Here is an 11,238-nt window from a genome sequence, read left to right as displayed (position 1 = left end):
CTATTGAGGACTGATGTGTGACCAATTTTATGGTCAATTTTGGAGAAGATACCTTGAGGTGCTGAGAAGCAGGTACAGTCTTTGGTTTTAGAATGAAATGTTCTATAGTTATCTGTTAAATCCATTTTGTTATAACTTCCACTAGTTTCAATGTGTCTCTGTTTAGTTTCTGTTTCCATGATGTGTCCATTGACGAGAGTGGGGTGTTTTAGATTCCCACTATTATTTAGTGAGGTGCAATATGTGCTATAAACTTCAGTAAAATTGTTTTTTATGAATGTGGTTGCCCTCACGTTTCAATCATAGTTGTTCTTAATAGTTTACCTTGGTACATTTTTTTCTTTGAAGAGTATGAAGTGACCTTTCTTATCTTTTTAAATAACTTTTGGATAAAAATCAATTTTATTTAATATTGGGATGACTACTTCAGCTTGTTTCTTGGGACCATTTCCTGGGAATATTTTTTCTAACATTTTACTCTCAGAGAGTATCAATCTTTATCACTGAGGTGTGTTTCCTTTATCTAGCAAAATGCTGGGTTCTTTTTAGGTCTCCAGTCTGTTAGTGTATGTCTTGCTATTGGGGAACTGAGTTCATTGATGTCAAGAGATATTAAGGAATAGTGTATGTTGTTTCCTGTTATTTTTGTTGATGGAGGTGAAATTATGCTCGCATGTCTGCCTTCTTTATGTTTTGTTGAAAGAAGATTATTTTCTTGCTTTTCCTAGTGTGTAGCTTCCCTCCTTGTGTTGGAGCTTTCCAATTATTATCCATTGTAGGGCTTGATTTGTGGAAAATTATTGTGTAAATTTTGCTTTGTCATTGAAATCTTGCTTTCTTCTTTGATGTTAATTGAGAGTTTTGCTGGGTATATTAAGTAGTCTGGGGTGGCATTTGTGTTCTAGTGTTCATGAGACATCAACCCAGGATTGTCTGGCTTTCCTTGTCTCTAGAGAGATGTCTGAGGAAATTCTGATAAGTCTGACTCTATATGTTACTTGCCTTTTTTTCCTTACTGCTTTTAATATTCTTTCTTTGCTTTGTGGATTTGGTGTTTTGATTATTCTGTGATTGGTGGAGTTTCTTTTATGGTCAAGTGTACTTGGAGTTCTGGAGGTTTCTTGTATGTTCACGTGCATCCCTTTCTTTTGGTTAGGGAAATTTTCTTCTATAATCTTGTTGAACATATTACTGAACCTGTAATTTGGGAATCTGTACTCTCTCCTATACATATTCACCTTTGCTTTGTTATTCTCATTATGTCCTGGATTTCCTGGATATTTTGCATTTTCTTTGACCGTCATGTCTATGTTTTCTATGCTATCTTCACCTAAGATTCTCTTTTCTATCTTTTGTGTTCTGTTGGTGATGCTTGTTTCTATGACTCCTAATCTCTTTCCTAGGTTTTCTTTCTTCAGTGTTGTTTCCCTTGTTGATTCCTTTATTGTTTCTATTTCCATTTTTAGATCCTGGATGGTATTGTTCAATTCCTTAATTTGTTTGGCTGTGTTTTTCTTAAAATCTTTTTGTGATTTATGTATTTCCTCTTTATAGTCTTCTGCCTGTTTACCTGTGTTCTCCTGTATTTCTTTAAGGCATTTATTTATGTGCTTCCTAAAGTCCTCTATCATCATCATTAGGTGTGATTTTTAATCAGAATCTTGCTTTTCTTTTGTAATGGTGTATTTAGGACTTGTTGTACTAGAAGAACTGGGTTCTGATGATTCTAAATACACTTGGTTTCTGTAGCTTATGTTCTTCTGCTTCTCCCTCCCCATCTGGTTATCTCAAGTGCTACCTGTTCTTGCTGTCTCTGATTGGAGCCTTTCTGTCCTACGATCCTAGTTGTGTCATAACTCCTCGGTGTATAGCTGTCTCTGTGATCCTGTCATTCTGAGATCCTGTGATCCTGAGATTCGGTGTGTATTAGAGCTCCTGGTTTCATGCTGCCTCTGGCATCCTGAAATCCTAGTGTAACTGAGCTCCTGAGATTCTGCTTTTTCAGAGCTACTGAGAAGCAAGCTTTCTCACGGTCTTGCAAAAGTGGGTGGGGAGCCAGAGCCCTAGGTTTTCACTGGGCACTGCTGCAAGCCTGAAGGGACCCAATCCTTTGACTTGTCAGGGGTTTTCTTTTCCCTAGTCCCTGGAGTTTGGGGAATTATGGGTGTTGTGAAAGATGTTGTGGCCTCAGCTTTGAACTTGGGTGTGTCAGAGCTCCAGTGCTGCTGGTTGTGTCTGATCTCCTGGGAGTGGAACTTCCTCTGTGATCCTGTGGTCCTAGGCATTTCAGAGCACCTGTTATTTGAGCTCCCTCTGGGTGTTGTAAGAGTGGATGTAGAGCCAGAGCCCTAAATCTGCTCTGGATTCAGGTTCATACTGTGATCCTGGGCATGTTAGAGCACTTGGGATTTGAGCTTCCTCTGTGTCTTCTTGGACTGATTGCAGAGCCAGTTCCAAAGTTCTGCTCAGGGCACTGGTTTAAACTGGCATCCTAGCCAAAGGCTGGGCAGGGGATCCTGCATTCCTAGATCTTGGTGTTGGGGCAGATGTTGTGACCACCTCACCTATGATCCTGGGTTTGTTAGAGCACCTGGGTATAGGGAGATGCGACGTGCCGCACCTCAAAGATGGCGCTGGTTTCTGCCTTCCACACTCCCAAAGGTGAGCTCTCCTTGTAGTAAACAAATCCTTATTTGGCTATGCCTGCCTGGCCTGCTAGCCTTCGCAGAGTGACAGCCTATCTGCATGACCCAAGTGGCTTGCTAGGATTGGCCAGCGCTAGCTATTTAAGTGTGGTGCGGGGCTCCCCGGGGTCAGAAGATTGTATCAAGGTTCCTGAGTAAAACTGCTTGAAGAAGATCTCCTCTGGCCGTGTCTTCCTTGCTGGTCGAGGTTGGGTGCAACAAGTGGTGGCCCGTCTGTGATCCTCCTGAGATCAGAACTTCTTGCAGTCAGGGCAGCGCTGGAAAGTTCCCAAGGTAAGGTGGGACAAGGACGACAGGAAATAAGCGGGTATAAAGTCTCAGGGTAGTGAGCAAGTAAAGTTAATGGTAGCAGTGAACCAAAAGTAAAGTTCGCGGTAGCAGTGAACCGAAAGTAAAGTTTGCTGTAGCAGCTAACCAAAAGTAAAGTTTGCAGCAGCAGTGAACTGAAAGTAGCAAGATGCGCAGTGAATTTAGCCATAGCAGCATAGAAAGTTTTTGTCATGGGGACCTCAGAGTCTCGTCCAATTTTTCTGTCTCTTCAAGAGCTGTTTGAGCGAAAGAAACTAAAAATAAAAAGGAGCACCATAGAGAGATTTCTAACGAATGCAATGCCATTCCACCTTGGTTCACTGTCTCTGGGAATCTCACGGTGGGCAGCTGGGATAAGCTGGGGAAGGATTTAGATTTTGCTTGGGAGCAAGGAACCTTAAAGGTGGGGGTTCGGCCGGTATGGCGCTTAGTGCATAGCTTCCTAGAAGATCAGAAATGCTGTCAGCAGGCTATAAAAAAGGGAAAGGCTGCATTAGAAATGGTAAAGGAGGAATGAGGTTCTATTTGTACATTCTTGATATTAGAGCTTTTATTTAGGGGGGGTTCATTCCATGTTCTGGCAATTGTAAATAATGCTTCTTAGAACACAGTTGAGCATGTAACCTTGTTATATGCTGGAGCTTTTATTTGGGGGGGGGGGTTGTATATGCCCAGTAGTGGTATAGCTGATTTTCAGGTGGAACTATTTCCAATTTTCTCAAGAGTCACCAGATTGATTTCCAAAGTGGTTTCATCAACTCACAGTTCCAACTGCAATGGAGCAGTGCTCCTCTTTCTCCATATTCTTGCCATCATCTGCTGTCACCTGTGATTTTTAAGTTGGCCATTCTGATTTGGGTGAGATGGAATCTCTGGGTCTTTACGATTTGCATTTCCCTGATGACTAAGGCTCTTCAACATTTTTCTATGTGATTTTTTTTGTATGACCATTCTGGTTTTAACTTTTTTCTCATTTTTATTGGATATTTTCTTTTTCTACATTTCAAATATTATCCTCCTTCCCATTTCCCCTCTGGCAACCATTTACCTCAACCTCCAATTCCCTGCTTTTATGAGAGTGCTCCCCCACCTACCCACGTACTCCTTCCTGCCTCCTCATCCTAGCATTCCCTTACATTGGGGCATTGATCCTTCACAGGACCAATGGCCTCTCCTCCCATTGATACCCGACAAGGTCCATCCTCTGCTACATATGTGGTTGGAGCAATGGGTTGCTCCATGTGTACTCTTTGGTTGATGTTTTAGTACCTGGGAGCTCTGGGGTGTCTGGTTGGTTGATGTTGTTCTTCTTTTTATGATGTTGCAAATCCCCTCAGCTGCCTCAGTCCTTTAGCTAAATCCTCCATTGAGGACCACATTCTCAGTCCAGTGGTTGGCTGTGACCATCCACCTCTGTATTTGTCAGGCTCTGGAAGAGCCTCTCAAGAGACAGTTGTATCAGGCTCCTGTGAACATGCACCTCTTGGCATCCCTAATAGTGACTGGAACTTGACTTTAATTCCTTCTCAGCCTTCTGAAACTCCTTATGATGAATTCTCTATTTAGTTCTGTATTACAGTTTTTAATGGGATTATTTAGTTCTCTGGAGTCTACCTTCTTGAGTTATTTGTATATTTTAGATATTAGTCATCTCTCAGATGTAGAGTTGGTAAATATCTTTTCCCAATCTGTGGGTTACTATTTTACCCTACTGACAATATGCTTTGACTTACAAAAGCTTTTCAGTTTTATGAGGTCCAATTTGTTGATTGTTGGTCTTAGGGCATAAGTCATTTGTATTCTCTACAGAAGGTATTCGAGGCTCTTCCCCACTTTCTCTTCTATTGGATTCAGCATATCTGGTTTTATGTGGAGGTCCTTAAGCCACTTAGACTTGAGCTTGTGGAAGGACTAGAGGACCCTGGAATTGGCCTGACAACCCAATCCTTCTAAAGACTAGATCACCAACCAAGGAGTGTACCTGGAGGGATTGTTAGTTCCAAATTCTTATGTAGCAGAGGATTGCCTTGCCTGACAGCAATAGGAGGAGAGGCTCTTGGTCCCAGGGAGGTTTCATGCCCTAATATAGAGGGATGCTAGAGCAGTGGGGCAAGAGAGTGTGGATGGGTGAAGGAGCATACAGGCAAAGGGGAGAGTGTAAGCCAGATGTGGGATGGATGGGTTGGTGATGTGTAAACAGGTAGTGGAATATCATCTGATATGTAAACAAATGGAATAATTAATAAAAAAGACAAAAAGAAAATTTAAAAATCCCATTGATCTTTATAGCTAAATAGAATTCCTCTGTGATTTCATTATCAGTTCTTCATTTGAATGTCATTTAGGTCTTTTCAATTTCTTAGCTATTTTAAACAAAGATGCATGAACAGGTTGAACTGTCTACAGAATATCAAGTCATTTAGGCATAGGTGAAAGAGTAAAATGTCAGGGTCATATAGAATATTATTCACTTATTTATATATTTATTCATTTACTCATTTACTTACTTATTTACTCTCCCAGTTATTTATTTACCTCTCCACAATGACTTCAAATGTAGTTGCAGTGGTTTGTCATACCATCAGTAATCAGTTTAAAGATTTGTTGAATTTGTATACTTGATTTTTTCTGTCCTGGGTATGTTGAAATCTGAAAGTTGTATTTTTGTTTGTTGATTAAATTAAATAAAATATTATTTTATTTCTCTTATTTGACAGTTTTGTCAATATGGGACATTCCTAATCACATTCAGGACGACATGTGTATTCTTCCTCCTCAGTTAAACCTAACATAAACATGATCATATATGAAATTAATTTTATTTAACCCATTTAATTGTCTCTACGTTTTATTGCCCTAATCAGCTGATGGAGGCAATATTCTAGAAGCTTTTTGCCCCTGTAGAATTTTATCTAGGCCTCCAGTATTTTTTCCTTAAAAGAAATGATCACACTTTACATAGGTATAAATTTTACAATTACAAAGAGGTCATAAATATTAACTTGTTAAATTATTTCTTTTTTCTTTTTTATTAGATATATTTCTTTTTTAAAAAGCATACTAAAATTTATTCACCCATAGAAGCTGTAATTTAATCTGACAGTAAACACAAGAAACAATATTAGTGTTGGTTTAGTATGTTATATATTTTAGCTTTGAAAGCCAGAAAAATCAGTTTTCCCAATAAAAGACCCATTTTTCCAAAGCATATGCACAAAGAATTTTAATTATAATGTAATGATAGATGACATTTTCATAATTTTTAAATATAAAATGAAGTCAATGACTCAAAATGTTATCTGCTGCAATGAGTTTGAAGGGAAATTTCATAATCTATATCATTACAGATATAAAGTATCATGGTTCAGCTTTTAGTGCTTGGCAGGGAGGAGTCATCATAAAAATGTCAATATGAAATCATTTAATTATAGTAGTAACATCTAACATTTGAAATGCATCCATGCTCTTCTGTATAATTGCATTAGAGTCAAGTATCTTATTTCACATCTGTTATAACTGCTATTGCAAAGGAGAAATACTATCTTATTTCCAGGAGATATGCACAGCGGAACTTTTCTCCAGGGAATTTGTGCAAACCAATATAAGATCTAAACTCTTCACATAATATAGAAAACAGGAGAAGCCTCTTCAGGTCTAGCTTTTGAAGTCTGGAATGCTGGCACTTTCCAATTAGGCAACAGTTCTTCATTTCTGTAATCTGGCTCAGAGCTGCTGCTGACTTTAGGTATAGAGCAGCAGACATGATTTCCCTTTAGGCTTCTTCTTTTCCACTGGTGCTTTTCTATTTATCTGTCTGAACAGCTCATAAAATATCTCATCAACGTTGATCTTTGACTTTGCAGAAGATTCTAAAAAGGGACAGTTACACCATTGTCTTGCTAAATCCTGGTCTTGTTCTTTGCTAAATACCCGCTCATCTTCCAGGTCACTTTTATTGCCAACCAAAATCATTGGAACAGCTTCTGTGTCGTTAACCCGTAAAATCTGTTCTGTCAAGTCTTGTAAGTCATTAAATGTAGACTGAGCTGTAATTGAATAAACTAGTGCAAACCCTTGGCCATTCTTCAAACACAAATCCCTCATTGCTGTAAATTGTTCTGTCCCTGAGGTGTCCAGGATTTCCAGCATACACTGTTGGCAATCTACTTTGACTTGCTTTATGTAGGAATCTTCTATCGATGGGTCATATTTTTCAAAATAAAATTACCTGAACACACTGAACTGTCAGATCAGACTTTCCCATGCCTCCTTAACCAAGGACCACTAGCTTGTACTCATGCATGATATGGTCTGTTTAAATATTGACAAACTGCGACCCGGTGCCTCCTCCACCTCCTCCACCTCATCCTCCTCCCTTACCCCTTAATTTGTTCCCAAACCAGTTCCAGTGGCTTAAGAATCACCTGCTCCTGTAGTCACAAAGATCACAACAATAAACCTAAAGAGGATAGCTACTTTCTCTTCTAGTCAGAATTTAACCACCATCATGATTACAATACCCAGGTGAATACGCATAGGAGGAGGGTTTTTTTTTTGCAAGTTATAGAATTCAGCATATTTAACTAGTTCTTTTTATAGCTAAACTCATCATACTTGATGGTTTTAAAGGAAAAATTTGGTCATGGTAATCTACTTTTTATAACTGGATTCCAACTCATACAATTTCCTTATCTCCCTAAATGATGGCAGTATGTCAGAACCAAGAATAGATAATGAGTATATTATATCTAATCTCAAAGAATATGTGTATGTGTGTGTATATAATTTTCCATGTTTATATGAATGAGAATATTTCTTGAGCATTATTTGGCAGTTCTTTTAAAGGTTTATGTAGACACAATTTTAGTCATATTACTTAATAATATCAAAGTAATTGTTTTATCATAATAAAGGTTATTAGACATAAAACTTTATGGAATAGTGATCTTTTGAAGTGGTTATGTACACGTAAAATCTATTTAAAAGTATTTGAAATCGTAAACAACTTCCACAGTTTTCAGTGACTATGATAACCAGAAAGAGATAGTATGGAAATATTATCATAAACATTAGATTGACTATGAAGTAGATAGAGACTTGTGACACTGAATAAAAATGAATAATGCAAGAAAGCACGACATACCATGAGTGCTCTCCTGTGATTCTGTTACTTGACTCAGGATGATATTTTCAATTTCTATCCATTTGCCTATGAATTTCATGAAGTCATTGTTTTTAATAGCTGAGTAGTATTTCATTGTGTAAATGTACTACATTTTCTGTACCCATACCTCTGTTGAGGGAAATCTGGATTGTATCTAGCTTCTGGATACTAGAAATAAGGTTGCTATGAACATAGTGCATCATGTCACCTTATTATATGTTGGAGCTTCTTTTTGGTATATGCCCAGGAGTGGTATAGTTGGGTCCTCAAGTAATACTATATCCAATTTTCTGAGGAACCATGAGACTGATTTCTAGGCACTGGACCTCTATCCAGTGAAACATCTGCTACACACCTATCCTCAGCGAGTTTCCTTAGTCATGTAAGGCTATTCTATAAGTATGTTTTTCTAACCTTGACTCTAAAGCCAGAACTATTAATCTGAGGCTTCCATGTTCTGCTGTTTTCTGGGGCAGGAACATGATCCTCTTTTTTTTTTTTAATTGATCATTCCATTCATATACATCTCAAGTGATATATCAAGGTTACCCCTCCAGAAGCCCCTCATCACACAACCTCTCTCTGCTCCCTTCTCTCTGCCTCTATGAGTGTGCTCCCCCAACCATATACTTTCTCCTGCCCCAACCCTTCAGCATCTCCCTATGCCTTGGCATCAAACTTCCACAGGATCAAGGGCTTCTCCTCCCATTGATGTCAGACAATGCCATCTTTTCTGTTGTACACTCCTTGGTTGGTGGTCTAGTCCCTGGGAGCACTGGGTGATCAGGCCAAATTATATTGTTCTTCCTATGGGATTGCAATTCTCCTCAGCTCCTCCAGTTCTTCTGCCAGCTCCCCCATGAGGGTCCCTGTGACTCCCCCTCCAAAAAAAGAGCAGCTTCACCAGTTTCTTGTGAATAAGTTCCTCTTGCAGAGGCAACAATGCCAGGTTGGGTGTCTGCACACAGGATGAATTCCCAGGTGGGGCAGTCTCTGCTTGGCCCTTCCTTCAGTCTCTACCCAATATTATTGCCCCTGTTCTTTCTTTGGATAGGAATATTTTTTTGGGTTGAAAACTTCAAGATGGTTGTGTGACCCTATCACTCGACCAAGCGGTGTGTCTATCTAATGGAGATGATCTCTACAGGTTCTCTCTCTGCTTCTCTACCAAAATCATCCCTATTGTGTCTTGGGAGCCTCTTGTCTCTCTGGCATCTGCTACCCTCTAGTGAGTATTCCCTTCCCCTTGCTCCATACTATTATTATTCTGTACCTCTCTCATGTCCCCTTCAATACCTGATACTGCTCCCTCTATTCCTGCCCTCTCTTCCCAGGATCCCCTTGCCCCCATCTCCTTCTATCAACCTGTTTCCCCCCTCAATACACGACTCAACTACATCTTCACCAACTTTCTTTTGAATGTTTCCTTCACTGTTTAGTTTGGCAGTTCTTAAATTAGCAATGCAGACAAGGCTGTCCTTGAACTCAGAGATCTGCATTCCTCAGTTTCTCCCATCCTGTATTTAACTGCATGCAACATCAGGCCTAATAGTATGCACAAACCTTTACTTTGATTGATATTTTTACTTTCACCAGATGGAATTTAGCTTCCAGGGAATTTACTGTTAGTTCACCACTCCTCTAATTACATTTAATTTATTTGATCTTTGTATTTCCTTGAAGAAATGGTTTGGCTCCATTCAACCTCCTAGTGCCTTTTTAATCCTTGAAGCTTACCTCTTGCATTTTTCTTTTCCAAATTTGCTCCATTTCATGAAAATACTCTTTATAAGCGTGAACCACAGGGCAGAGTCTATGATAGACTGCTTTGAGATTGTCTTTGCCGATAAAATTAATTTAAATCTTTTTACCTTAGTCTTGGGCATACTCTTTAAACAAGAACAAAAACAACCATATTCTTCACCAAAATACTGTAAGGACAATCTCTAAGCAACATATTACATTTCTCCTTTGAAACCTCTTGAGCCAGACCCCATAGATCAAGTCACCTTCAGTATCACTGTCTCCCATGCTTCTACTAATATGGCCTTTTAAGGCTCACTAAAGTATTCCATTACTTTGCTAGTCCAAAGTCCCCAAATATACATTTCTCCACACAAATACATGGTCAACACCATCACCCCATTATCCTAGTCCCTGTACCAACACCTGTCTTAGTCTGTGTTTTATTTATGTCAGGGGACAATTTGACCTAGTTAACTCTATAAAGACAACATTTCATTGTAACCTATATAAAGTTTCAGAGATTTTTGTCTGTTATCATAGTGATGGAAAACACGGTCACATCCAATCAGGTTTGGTAGTGGAATAGGAGCTAAGAGTTCTACATTTTGATCCTCAGTCCACAGAAGGAGACTGTATATTAACTTTAGATTAACTTAAACATATATGTGACCACAAAGCCCACCTTCACATTGATACAATTCCTTCAATAAAATCACACGACCTAATAGTGCCAAATACACCCCCCCCAAACAATCAAGACACTAATTGCTACAAGGAAACTTTGGGAGGTAATAAGTACTTTGGTTATATTGTTAATAGTGCTGGCAAAATAAACATTTTCAAATCCCAAATCAATTCATTCATATGTGTTAAATATATTTAGATCTTTGAATCTTAATTACTGGTTAGAAAAAATAACTGTCTGTCATCTAAAATGTTTGTTATTTTTCTTATGATTCATTCATATTTAAGAGGCATCTGGCAAAGGGAGCCGAAGACAAATGATGCATAGGAAATTTGAAGAATTCTTCACCAAGGACAAAGAGAAACAACTGTGCAAAATTAAGTGTACCAAGCTCTCTGGAAAAAAGGTTACACCTGAAATTGTGTTCTTGTTTATAATTTCATAATATTTTGATTTTTTATCTTCCCTAATCCCTATGTGCATTTCAGAAGTGTCAAATACAAGGCATGCAGTACTAGTCTCAGTTTACAATTTAGTGTAGAACAGATAATGATATATTGCATAACAATTATAATAACAGTATGTGTGGATATATATAAACAAAAGAAATGTGTACTTGGAGACAGGCA

At 38.6% G+C, this 11,238-nt stretch overlaps 1 pseudogene; it reads right to left on the bottom strand.

The window, feature by feature from the left end:
* Positions 1 to 6,609: 6,609 nt before the first annotated feature.
* Positions 6,610 to 7,317, bottom strand: Rab1a-ps6 (RAB1A, member RAS oncogene family, pseudogene 6; annotated as a pseudogene).
* Positions 7,318 to 11,238: the final 3,921 nt, after the last annotated feature.

The sequence above is a fragment of the Rattus norvegicus genome, chromosome 8 (genome assembly GCF_021556685.1).
Source record: "Rattus norvegicus strain SHRSP/BbbUtx chromosome 8, alternate assembly SHRSP_T2T, whole genome shotgun sequence".
Classification (NCBI taxonomy): Eukaryota; Metazoa; Chordata; class Mammalia; order Rodentia; family Muridae; genus Rattus; species Rattus norvegicus.
This window is presented reverse-complemented; position numbering and strand designations above follow the sequence as displayed.